Source organism: Salvelinus fontinalis, chromosome 31 (genome assembly GCF_029448725.1).
Source record: "Salvelinus fontinalis isolate EN_2023a chromosome 31, ASM2944872v1, whole genome shotgun sequence".
Taxonomy (NCBI): Eukaryota; Metazoa; Chordata; class Actinopteri; order Salmoniformes; family Salmonidae; genus Salvelinus; species Salvelinus fontinalis.
The window spans coordinates 20363093-20376357 of NC_074695.1; the positions used below are offsets into that span (position 1 = coordinate 20363093).

General features: G+C 41.5%; 1 protein-coding gene across 2 annotated transcripts in view; it reads right to left on the reverse strand.

The window, feature by feature from the left end:
• The window catches only part of LOC129829779 (pleckstrin homology domain-containing family G member 5-like), a 108015-nt gene that overhangs the window by 36223 nt on the left and 58527 nt on the right, over positions 1-13265 (reverse strand). Inside the window, exon 1 of one of the 2 annotated variants that reach the window (XM_055891688.1) lies at positions 11593-11669. The exons of the other annotated variant lie outside the window; for it this stretch is intronic. The gene's annotated coding sequence lies outside the window, so the exon portion shown is untranslated. Of the gene's footprint in view, positions 1-11592; positions 11670-13265 lie in introns of those variants that run through there. 2 annotated transcript variants of the gene reach the window in all.

Consider the following 13265-nt stretch of genomic DNA (forward strand, 5'->3'; position numbering starts at 1 on the left):
GTTAACCCTACACAAACACACTCCCTACATGATGACACGCAATGGTTTATTAGGCAGTATGATCAGCATAATAAGGTTTGATGCTCCATCCCCCCTCCCCATTAAGAAAATACTGATAAAAATGCAAGACCAAGCTGCCAAAAGCACTGGATCAGACACATAAACTCCCTCCCCCGACTGACTGGCTTTAATCTGAACAGCCTGTCCTGCTAGAGCACACCTAACTTTTATATAACCCCCCCGTGTGTGTGTGTGTGTGTGTGTGTGTGTGTGTGTGTGAAGCCAGTATTCAGTCCCCTCGACTTTCTCCACATTTTGTTACGTTACAGCCTTACTCTAAAATGGATTAAATTGTTGTTTTTCCTCAGTCAACACACAATACCCCATAATGGCAAAGCAAAAAAAGGTTATACATTTCAGCAAATTTACATAAGTATTCAGACCCTTTACTCATTACTTAGTTGAAGCACCTATGACACTACAAGCTTGGAACACCTGTATTTGGGGAGTTTCTCCCATTCTTCTCTGCAGAGCCTCAAGATCTGTCAGGTTGGATGGGGAGCGTCACTGCACTATTTTCAGGTCTCTCCAAAGATGCTCGATCAGGTTCAAGTCCAAGCTCTGGCTGGGCCACTCAAGGGCATTCAGAGACTTGTCCCAAAGCCACTCTTCAGTGGTGGAAAAAGTACCCAAATGTCATAGAGTAAAAGTAAAGGACTAAAGTGAAAATCTAAAAGTCTAAAAGTATTTGGTTTTAAATATACTTCTGTATCAAAATTACACGTAATTGCTAAAATATACTTAAGCATCAACAGTAAAAAAAAATGTTTTTACAGAGAGACATGGGCACACTCCAACACTCAGACGTCATTTACAAACTAAACGTGTATTTAGTGAGTCCGCCAGATCAGAGGCAGTAGGGATGTTCACTTGATAAGTGCGTGAATTGGACCATTTTCCTGTCCAATTAACAAGTATTGTTGGGTGTCAGGGAAAATGTATAGAGTAAAAATTACATAATTTTCTTTAGGAATGAAGTGAAGCTTGACATTCAGGCCAAAGAGTTCAATCTTTGTTTCATTAGACTAGAGAATCTTAGACTAAAGGGTCTTTTAGGTGCCTTTTGGCAAACTTCAAGGAGGCTGTCATGTGCTTTTTGCTAAGGAGTGGCTTCCGTCTGGCCACTCTACCAGAAAGGCATGATTGGTAGAATGCAGCAGAGATTGTTGTCCTTCTGGAAAGTTTACCCATCTCCACAGAGGAACTCGGGAGCTCTGTCAGAGTGGCCATCGGGTTCTTGGTCACCGATTGCTCAGTTTGGCCAGGTAGCCAGCTCTCGGAAGAGTCTTGGTGGTTCCAAACATCTTCCATTTAAGAACGATGGAGGCCACTGTGTTCTTGAGGCCCTTCAATGCTGCATACATTTTTGGTACTCTTCCCCAGATCTGTGTACCGACACAATCCTGTTGTCTCGGAGCTCTATGGACAATTCCATCGACCTCATGGCTTGGTTTTTGCCTGACATGCACTGTCAACTGTGGGACCGTATAGATTGACAGGTGTGTGCCTTTCCAAATCATGTCCAATCAATTGAATTTACCACAGGTGGACTCCAATCAAGTTGTAGAAACATCTCATGGATGATCAATGGAAACATGATGCACCCGAGATCAATATTTCGAGTCTCATAGAAAATAAACGTATGTTTTTTTATTTGTATTACATTTGCAAAAAAGTCTAAAAACCTGTTTTCGCTTTGTCATTATGGGGTATTGTGTGTAGATTGAAGATTTAACACATTTTAGAATAAGGCTGTAACGTAACAAAATGTGGAAAAAGTCAAGGAGTCTGAATACTTTCCGAATGCATTGTATAGTATAACCAAATGTTTACGTTTTTGTTCATTTTGGTGTTTGGCCATTGTTTTCCCCAGCAGTTCGAGCACACAACATTTTCTCGAGGCAAGCCGAAGTCTACGCCCCCTTCGTCAGTGGTTGGTCAACAGTAGGGATCCTTCAATTAAGTGTTTGTATTACAACGACAGACAACTGGTTGTTTTCATGCACATTGTGAGAAAAACTGACCCAAACATCTTTATTAGATGTACAATTAGGTGACTAGGACCTCTGCAAAAACGTCAACATTTATTACAGATGTGTGTACATCTGTCTCAAGAGGGACAAAACCTAATATTGCAGATTTTTTCTAATTTTGCAAGCAAATGTATTTTAAGGGAGTATGCGAGCACAGATGTTCACGTCGCCTAGCCGAGTTCTGCTAGGAGCAAACCAAATCTATGTATGCAGAAGCCTTTAGTGTGTGTATACATATATACACTGCTCAAAAAAATAAAGGGAACACTTAAACAACACAATGTAACTCCAAGTCAATCACACTTCTGTGAAATCAAACTGTCCACTTAGGAAGCAACACTGATTGACAATAAATTTCACATGCTGTTGTGCAAATGGAATAGACAACAGGTGGAAATTATAGGCAATTAGCAAGACACCCCCAAAAAAGGAGTGATTCTGCACGTGGTGACCACTTCTCAGTTCCTATGCTTCCTGGCTGATGTTTTGGTCACTTTTGAATGCTGGCGGTGCTCTCACTCTAGTGGTAGCATGAGACGGAGTCTACAACCCACACAAGTGGCTCAGGTAGTGCAGTTCATCCAGGATGGCACATCAATGCGAGCTGTGGCAAAAAGGTTTGCTGTGTGTGTCAGCGTCGTGTCCAGAGCATGGAGGCGCTACCAGGAGACAGGCCAGTACATCAGGAGACGTGGAGGAGGCCGTAGGAGGGCAACAACCCAGCAGCAGGACCGGTACTCCGCCTTAGTGCAAGGAGGTGCACTGCCAGCGCCCTGCAAAATGACCTCCATCAGGCCACAAATGTGCATGTGTCTGCTCAAACGGTCAGAAACAGACTCCATGAGGGTGGTATGAGGGCCCGACGTCCACAGGTGGGGGTTGTGCTTACAGCCCAACACCGTGCAGGACGTTTGGCATTTGCCAGAGAACACCAAGATTGGCAAATTCGCCACTGGGGCCCTGTGCTCTTCACAGATGAAAGCAGGTTCACACTGAGCACATGAGCACATGTGACAGACGTGACAGAGTCTGGAGACGCCGTGGAGAACGTTCTGCTGCCTGCAACATCCTCCAGCATGACCGGTTTGGCGATGGGTCAGTCATGGTGTGGGGTGGCATTTCTTTGTGGGGCCGCACAGCCCTCCATGTGCTCGCCAGAGGTAGCCTGACTGCCATTAGGTACCGAGATGAGATCCTCAGACCCCTTGTGAGACCATATGCTGACACATGCACATTTGTGGCCTGCTGGAGGTCATTTTGCAGGGCTCTGGCAGTGCACCTCCTTGCACTAAGGCGGAGTACCGGTCCTGCTGCTGGGTTGTTGCCCTCCTACGGCCTCCTCCACGTCTCCTGATGTACTGGCCTGTCTCCTGGTAGCGCCTCCATGCTCTGGACACTACGCTGACAGACACAGCAAACCTTTTTGCCACAGTTCGCATTGATGTGCCATCCTGGATGAACTGCACTACCTGAGCCACTTGTGTGGGTTGTAGACTCCGTCTCATGCTACCACTAGAGTGAGAGCACCGCCAGCATTCAAAAGTGGCCAAGAAAATTGTGGAGTGGTTTAAAAACGAGTTTTAATGACTCCAACCTAAGTGTATTTAAACCTCCGACTTCAACTGTATGTCCTTACACACACACACACAACCGTTGAAAAGTTGTTGCAAAAAAAAAAGCCATATCTCAGACTGGCCAACAAAAAGAAAAGATTAAGGTGAGCAAAACAACAGACACTGGACAGAGAAACTCTGCCGAGAAGGCCAGCATCCCGGAGTCACCTCGTCACTGTTGACGTTGAGTCTGGTGTTTTGCAGGTACTATATAATGAAGCTGCCAGTTGAGAACTTGAGGCGTCTGTTTCTCAAACTAGACACTAATGTACTTGTCCTCTTGCTCAGTTGTGCACCGGGGCCTCCCACTCCTCTTTCTATTCTGGTTAGAGCCCATTTGCGCTGTTCTATGAAGGGAGTAGAACACAGCGTTGTACAAGATCTTTAGTTCCTTGGCAATTTCTCACATGGAATAGCCTTCAATTCTCAGAAAAAGAATAGACCGACGAGTTTCAAAAGAAAGGTCTTTGTTTCTGGCCATTTTGAGCCTGTAAATCAAACCCACAAATGCTGATGCTCCAGATACTCAACTAGTCTAAAAGAGGCCCGTTTTATTGCTTCTTTAAGCAGTACAACAGTTTTCAGCTGTGCTAACAATTTCAAAAAGGGTCTTCTAATGATCAGTTAGCCTTTTAAAATGATAAACTTGGATTAGCTAACACAACGTGCCATTGGAAGACAGGATTGATGGTTGCTGATAATGGGAACTCTGGACGCCTATGTAGATAGTCCATGAAAAATAAAAAGAATCTGCCGTTTCCAGCTACAATAGTTATTTACAACATTAACAATGTCTACACTGTATTTCTGATCAATTTGATGTTATTTAAGTGGGCAAAAAAAAAATGTTTCTTTCAAAAACAAGGACATTTCTAAGTGACCCCAAACTTTTGAACGGTAATGCATGTCTGAGCACACACGAGCAAAGTCACATGTGTGTGTGTGCGCACAACAATGTTGTTAATCGTTTCAGTGAATGGACATGTTTGCAGCACACATGTTGCAATGCGCCCCTGTGCAATGCCATAGTGTGTGAGTGAAATATGGAGTGGTGCTCATTGGAAAAGAGTTGGCAGACAGTGATATTAGTAGTAGACTTGTTATTGGGAGAGACATTGTGAAAGAGAAAAGGCACCGCCCCAGGTTTTTAATAGGACCCGTTGTGTTTGGTCTACTGCTCTACACACACACACCACAACACACACACGTTGTTGGTGCCCACACCCAGAGCTAATTCAATTCCTTGCTTCCCATTGTCATCCACATACAGTCTGTCTCCAGCAGCCAGCTCCCACGCTCTCACAACACACACGATCACAGGCAGCATGAATCAACACATCAGTGAACAGCTATGACATTCAGAGTCAAGACAATAGACGATTATGTTTAGCTACATCGAGCACAGACCAAACAGTCATGATGACATTTGGATATGGCTACTTGTGCTCTAATAAAGCCTTCAATTCAGTTATTTACTGTGTGCTTTTTTAACGCTGCAGTCAGATTGTGTGGTTGGTGCAGTGTTTCAGTGAAAGATTCCAAACCCTAACATCACTGTAACATCGCCCCACATACGGGTTCCTTCAGGACCAGGCCCTAACATGTTAGTCATCTTTGATTTGGCAACTTTAAGCAGAGATTCCCGAGCCTGGTTGACACGATTAACGTGGTACACAGTGAGGGAGAGCTGTGACACACTGGTCTGGACAGCAGTCGGTTTGTTGGTGCAATGTTCACACAAAAATTGTCTTGAGCTTTGATTATTTCTCTAACTGTTTATTTATTTCTCTCTCTTGGGGGGTTGAGATCTCTCATTGTTAAGATTTGAAAATCCAACAGCTGTATTGCAGGGGGGCGGCTCTCAGGGGCTGTGTGTTGTCCATGTGGGTGTTTGAGAAAGACAAAAGGAGAACCAAAATCAGTTTTTTTTTAAAGTACAGCCCCCTTTATTATTGAAGCATCGTGCCTACACCATCAAGGAGCCTATCCAGACTCTAAAGTCAGGAAGACTGAGTTGTGTGAGCCAGACTAAAGACCATCTTAGCAGCTAGTCCTTCTTATCATCAGACATTTGAACATGTAAGACTGTGTGGCTAAAAGTAGACGTACTGAATTACACCCCTGGCTTGGACCATATATGATGTTTGTCTGGTGTCTACCAACTGTGGCCGACACAATCACAAACACGATTGGTTTGACTCAGTTGTGTAGTCTTGTACAAATAATAAGACAATTGTGCACTCACACACCCTCAACTGACAGACAGTCATTGGTCCAGACTCCAGACAGACACAAGTTCAGATTCACTCCCATCTAACTAATCAAACAGATCCCAAACACAGACAAAAGTACACAACATTAATGGCTCATACTCCTTCACTGAAAAGCACCAATTTCAACTCATTCATGAGCTACTCTCTTTCTCTCAAACACACAAAGCGGGCCTCTTTGGGGCAACTCCTCTCTCCGCCTCGCTTTTTCTCTCTTCCTTTGGAGCAAGTATACACAGACCGATACAAATATACACAAACTGAGATATCCATACAGACAGTCAAATAAGTGACAAACACACACATTACTAGGCCCAGCACTCATAACAATGTATTCATTATGATCTAAGAAATGTATTGTTTCCACAGCTGATGTTCTAGGCATGGAAGTCTTCTCTGCTCTCTAATCCTTCCCAGCCCCTCATATCCTGGTCTGTTATGGTCTGGTGTTCAGACTTCACTCAAACAGTCTTTGCCTACGTTGGCATGCCTTCCACTCAATAAGCTGCCTGGGTGACTTCTCTCCACACAACTAAACAAATAATATAGCTACAGCCTGGGAGACCAGCACTTACCGAACTGCTACGGCTAACTACTACTGAGACGTAGTGGAATAATGAAGTAGAGCTAAAAAAATACTTTATCGTCATCAATCATGATTTCTCTGAATTAAGAATGAAGGATTGGCACGCAAATACTAAGCAATAAATACCCAGGGAGTATGCTTTACATCAAAAAGACATGACTTCAAGTACTACTTATTGGGTCTGCCATCTAGGATATCTCATATATAAGAGGTCGACCGATTACTCGGAATGGCCGATTAACTAGGGCCGATTTCAGGTTTTCGTAACAATCGGAAAACTGTATTTTTGGACACCGATTTTTTACTTTATTTAACTAGGCAAGTCAGTTAAGAACACATTCTAATTTTCAATGAAGGCCTAGAAACGGTGGGTTAACTGCCTTGTTCAGGGGCAGAACGACAGATTTTTACCTTGTCAGCTTAGGGATTCGTTTTTGCAACCTTCTGGTTACTAGTCCAACGCTCTAACCACCTGCCTTACATTGCACTCCACGAGGAGCATGCATGGCAGGCTGACTACCTGTTACACGAGGGCAACAAGAAGCCAAGGTAAGTTGCTAGCTAGCATTAAACTTATCTTATAAAAAACTCTTAACATAATCACTAGTTAACTACACACGGTTGATATTACTAGTTTATCTAGTGTGTCCTGCGTTGCATATAATTGATACGGTGCCTGTTAATTTCTCATTGAATCACAGCCTACTTTGCCAAACGGGTGATGATTTAGCACTGTCGTTGCACCAAACCTAACCATAAACATCAATGCCTTTCTTTAAAATCAATACACAAGTATATATTTTTAAACCTGCATATTTAGTTAATATTGCCTGCTAACATGAATGTCTTATAATTAGGGAAATTGTGTCACTTCTGAAGGAGTTTGGGCCGCCTGGCTCGTTGCGAACTGTGTGAAGTCCATTTATTCCTAACAAAGACCGTAATTAATTTGCCAGAATTGTACATAATTATGACATAACATTGAAGGTTGTACAATGTAACAGCAATATTTAGACTTAGGGATGCCACCCGTTAGATAAAATACGTAACGGTTCCGTATTTCACTGAAAGAATAAACGTTTTGTTTTCGATATGATAGTTTCCGGATTCGACCATATCAATGACCAAAGGCTCGTATTTCTGTGTGTTATGTTATAATTAAGTCTATGATTTGATATTTGATAGAGCAGTCTGACTGAGCGATGGTAGGCAGCAGCAGGCTCGTAAGCATTCATTCAAACAGCACTTTCCTGCGTTTGCCAGCAGCTCTTCGCAATGCTTCAAGCATTGAGTTGTTTATGACTTCAAGCCTATCAACTCCCGAGATTAGGCTGGTATAACCGATGTGAAATGGCTAGCTAGTTAGCGGGGTGCGCGCTAATAGCGTTTCAAATGGTGACGTCACTCGCTCTGAGACTTGGAGTAGTTGTTCCCCTTACTCTGCAAGGACCGCGGCTTTTGTGGAGCGATGGGTAACGATGCTTCGAGGGTGGCTGTTGTCGATGTGTTCCTGGTTCGAGCCCAGGTAGAGGCGAGGAGAGGGACGGAAGCTATACTGTTACACTGGCAATACTCAAGTGCCTATAAGAACATCCAATAGTCAAAAGGTATATCAAATACAAATGGTATAGAGAAATAGTCCTATAATAATTCCTATAATAACTACAACCTAAACCTTCTTACCTGGGAATATTGAAGACTCATGTTAAAAGGAACCATCAGCTTTCATATGTTCTCATGTTCTGAGCAAGGAACTTAAACGTTAGCGTTTTTTCATGGCACATATTGCACTTTTACTTTCTTCTCCAACACTTTGTTTTTGCATTTTTTAAACCAAATTGAACATGTTTCATTATTTATTTGAGGCTAAATTGATTTTATTGATGTATTATATTAAGGTACAAGAAAAGTGTTCATTCAGTATTGTTGTAATTGTCATTATTACAAATTTTAAATTAAATAAATAAATAAAAATATCGGCCGATTAATCGGTATCGGCTTTTTTTTGGTCCTTCAATGCCTCCGGCATTGAAAAAAATCAATCGTCCGACCTCTAATAAATATATATATCTATCAATATATATTTTTTTACAGTTTTCTGGTAACTCATTTTGATGTCCCTCTTGGGAGTTGAGCACACGACTGGGGGATAGCCTAGGTTTCCTAAAGATTACATAGTGTAGGTCTCACCATTTGGTTGTGGTTGGTAGATACTGTAGGTGGAAACATGGGTGGGGGGGACAGATGAGATCAAAGGGATAAATCAGATCCCCAGATCATGACTGGACCTGGTTTATGTTAATAAGACCTATCCCACAGGTATTAGAATGTGTCCAGTGTTGTACTGAGATGCCTGCTGTTTTATGCTTTTAGTTCCAATCCAGTCAAATAATGTTGACGTACAACCGGACGCATTTCGCCCAGGCTGGGTTGAACACTCCTAACCAAAACGGCCACAGCCACAGGCCTAAAAGCTCAGTACATCTCGTACCAAACCAGTGGGAAAGTCCTTGGTCAAACTAAACTCTGACTTGTCATCTGTGTATATGTATATTTGAGGAGTTGTCAGGCAGATTGGGGGAAAACCACATGGAGTTTCATAATGACGACAAACCTCCAAGGATCTGTGACAAGCCTGCTAATATAAGTCTTCGGAGAGTACACTAGAGAATCAGGTCAAGACCCTAAAGGGAGTGGGGACTTGACCACTGGCATACTACCACCCCCCAGATAAAATATGAATATGTTATAAGCAATGGCACATTTTTTTTACAAGAAATTAGCTGTAAACATTCTCTCTCGGCCTCAAATATATATAGAAAAAAAAAATAAACAAATATGCGGGGAGGGCTTGCACAGACCTTGTTGGGGGGGGGGGGGGGGGGGGGGGGGGGGGCACGCTAAACTGTGGCACACCACTGGACCTGACCAAATTGTAAATTATAGCGTTGCTAGAATGCCCAGAAAATGATTTTGAAAAATAGATAAAAACTATAGAACATTTGAAATGTACTGTATATAAACTAAGAACATCCAAGACAGTTTCTTCACTCTGTCATGGCCTGATTGCCTCTAGAAAGATTCAACCTTCTATATTTAAAGCAAAATGGTAGAAGGAATTGAAGACTGATATATCAACAGTTATATACAGAGCCACCACATAAAAGAACTCCTCACCAACCCAAGCGAAAAGAAAATTCACATTCAAGAAAGCATAAGTACATCTAATGAGATTGACTATGAGTACACAGATCCTGTCTACTTGTTAATGCTTTTTAAATGTATGTCAATTGTAAAAGTATTTTATTTGTCGGACCCCAGGAAGACTAGCTGTCTTCATTGCATCAGCTAATGGGGATCCTAATAAAATCTAAAATCAGAGGAAGTTTGTATTAGTATTTTGAATATATTGTTCCAAACTGAAAAACATGGTGGAAATTTTGTTGGAAAAATATGACTGTTTTGAATCACACCTAGACTCAAAAGCCAATAGCTAGGTACACAAGCATGCTGGCAGCTGTGTGGCCATGTAGGCTAGATCCCAACCACACTCATGTTTTCGTGGAATGTCTGAAGATAACACTGTTCTGTGACAATACTGTATGTTCTGTAATAAAATATGTTCTGGGATAGGAAGTCCCTAGAACCTGCCCTGTTATGTACCTTGGTAATGTTCTGGAGGTTGTAATTGACAATGACATATCGTTGATTAAAGTTTGATTTTCTGCTTGTAAAAAAAGTTATTAACAGGAATTGGTATAAAGTGTAAGCTCCAAAGTCTGAAGAATTGTAAAGTATAATTGAAGAAATAATTGTTATGGAAAGATTGACTTATGCCTTAAAGAGGTCCAATGCAGCCTTTTTGATCTCAATATCAAATCATTTCTGGGTAACAATGAAGTACCTTGCTGTGACTGTTTACAATTAAAATGGTCAAAAAGAAACAAAAATAGATTCTTAGCAAAGAGCAATTTCTCAAGCAAGAATTTTTCTAGGACTGTCTGGGAGTGGTCTAATTTGGAAGGGGAAACTGAAAATGTGCTTTTATTGGCAGAGAGGTTTAGAACTCTTTCTTATTGATCTATTTACCAATTTACCGCATGGTGATGTCACCATGGAAGGCCAAAACTCCATCCCACCAAAACAGGCTGACATTTCTGGTGGTCTTTTCAAACCACTCTTACACTAAAAGGGCATTATCATCATGTTCACAATTCACAGTATTATTTCAACCACAGTGTGGAAATATAAATAAAACAAAGGAAAAAAACAAATTTTTGACTGCACTGTGCCTTTAAGACTTTGAAAGTTTACTTTGGTAAAAATAAATATAATTGCTTTAATATATTGTACTGTACCTACCTTATGGCAACAGTTTTTTTCCCTGCTTTTCAGTTTTGATGCTGTGTAATTTGGAAAAAGTTTAAAAAAAATCTGTTTAATAAAAAGAGGTCCAGAAACTGCTTTTCCAACCTATATCCCAAATCACACAAGTAAGCAGTGTCAGAAACTCTGTTCTTTTTCCAATGGGCAACGGTCCATTTGATTAGTTGTGTTTGGCCCGTTATTGTACAGTAGAGTTTGTGAGTTGTCTGTTCTATGACAGAGATAACCTCAAGGCCATCCACCTAAAAGAACCTCACAGGAAATAGCTATTTTTACAAAGTAAACATTCCACCAAAAGTGTTTCAACATGCAACATGAAGAGCCTTGCCTGTACACTGCACATGCATGCACAGATTGCACACCCACACCTTGAGAAATAGGCTAGTACTTAATATCAAAAGACGCAGATCACCCTGAAGTTAAGTCTTTTATCCCTAAAAGGTATAGTCAAGCCTTTTGCCCTATAACCATGATGTACTGTATCTACTCAGAGGCATTTTTAAATACACAATCCTAAAACTGCAGATTTTCTGTTGGCTTCACCTCAGACTGAACTATCAAAAAATGAGGTGTTTATTTTACATTTTACACACAAACAAAGTGTTATCGAAGTGACCACATGAGAAAACAAAATAACCACTCACCAGCAGCTGATCTGTCTCCACTCTAATGCAGTCAAGGGCACTGAGACGGGAGTTAGTGTTGTCTCAGGCTACACCGCTGGACTATGATGCAACCAGGCTTCCTATCCATAGTTTTAGGGAAGGAAAGGAGACAGATAGGCAGGAAGGCGGTGTGCATGACCAAAAAAGGAGGAAGTGAGAAAGAAAAAAGAAAACGATTTTGGGAGCTGCTGGAAACTCCTAGAGACAAATTAGGTCTTTCTCTAGGATAACTGATGATTAGGAGACAGGCTGTTCCACTTTCAACTTGGAAATTGATCGTTTGGAAGCCACTTTGGATTTGATATAATGAAAACGGAGAGGGGAGACACTGGCTGGTGCTGCTGAAGATCTTGGCTTGTTGATATAAGAACCAGATGTGGAATATGCCGACGTCTAAGGAAAACCAGACTTAAAGGCCACTAAACTTTGGATTTGTGTGCGTGCGTGCCATCATCCCTAGCAGGCAGCTAACATTGTCAGAGGCACACAACACGTAACAAACCGGCAAAACACTGACAAAAACTATAGAACAGCTGGAGGAAGTTTGTCAACCTATGCTACCTGAGGAGCAAGAGTTTACAAGTCAAGACAGAACTAGCGGGTGCATTGCACTAGCACTCTCATTGAAGAACAAAATACCCCTCTCACCTTCACTCTGACTATACTCAGCCAGGTATGATATCCCATCTGTCCCTATACATTACACCTAGATGTGAACCAAATGTAAGATCAACCCTAAACTACACAATCCTAGATAGATGATAACGACACATGCTGGGATCCTTGCACTCAGGACTGTTCAATGTCGGTCCTGGAGAGCCATAATAATTCTGTTTTTCATCCTTTCCGTCAAATAAGGGACTAATTCAGATCTGGGACACCAGGTGAATGCAATTTACCAGGTAGAAACAAAAAAAAACAGAAGCTTATCAGCCCTCCAGTACCAGAATTGAACAGCCCTGCTTCCACTGAACCTCAGTACTAATGCAGACAGTGGGAGAAGTCGTGAGAGAGGGAGGATGTTTTCTCAATCACACACCCCCAGTATGAAAAAATAATTTGATGAGAAAAAGTGTGATGGGAAATGTTTATTCAAGTTTCAATGGGAAAGTGGCAAATAGTTCCAGCTGTTTAAAGGTTGGTGGCAAGGCAGACCAGAATTAAAAGTCCCACCCTGGATAGATGCTCCTCTAATCTCTACTGAACAAAAATATAAACACAACATGTGTGTTGGTCCCACATTTCATGAGCTGAAATAAATGATCCGAGAAATTTTCCATAACGCAAGAAAAGCTTATTTCTCTCAAATTGTGCACAAATTTGTTGACATCCCTGTTAGCGAAATTTCTCCTTTGCCAAAATAACCCATCCACCTTACAGGTGTGGCATATCAAGAAGCTGAAAATCTTCATCCTTAATTTTTTCCCTTTAAAAAAAATTATTTTCACCTAAAATGACATACCCAAATCTAACTGCCTGTAGCTCAGGTCCTGAAGCAAGGATATGCATATTCTTAGTACCATCTGAAAGGAAACACTTAAGTTTGTGGAAATGTGAATGGAATGTAGTAGAATAACACACAATACATCTGGTAAAAGATACAAAGGAAAAAAAAAAAACGTTCTTTTGTATTTGTTTTCTACCATCATCTT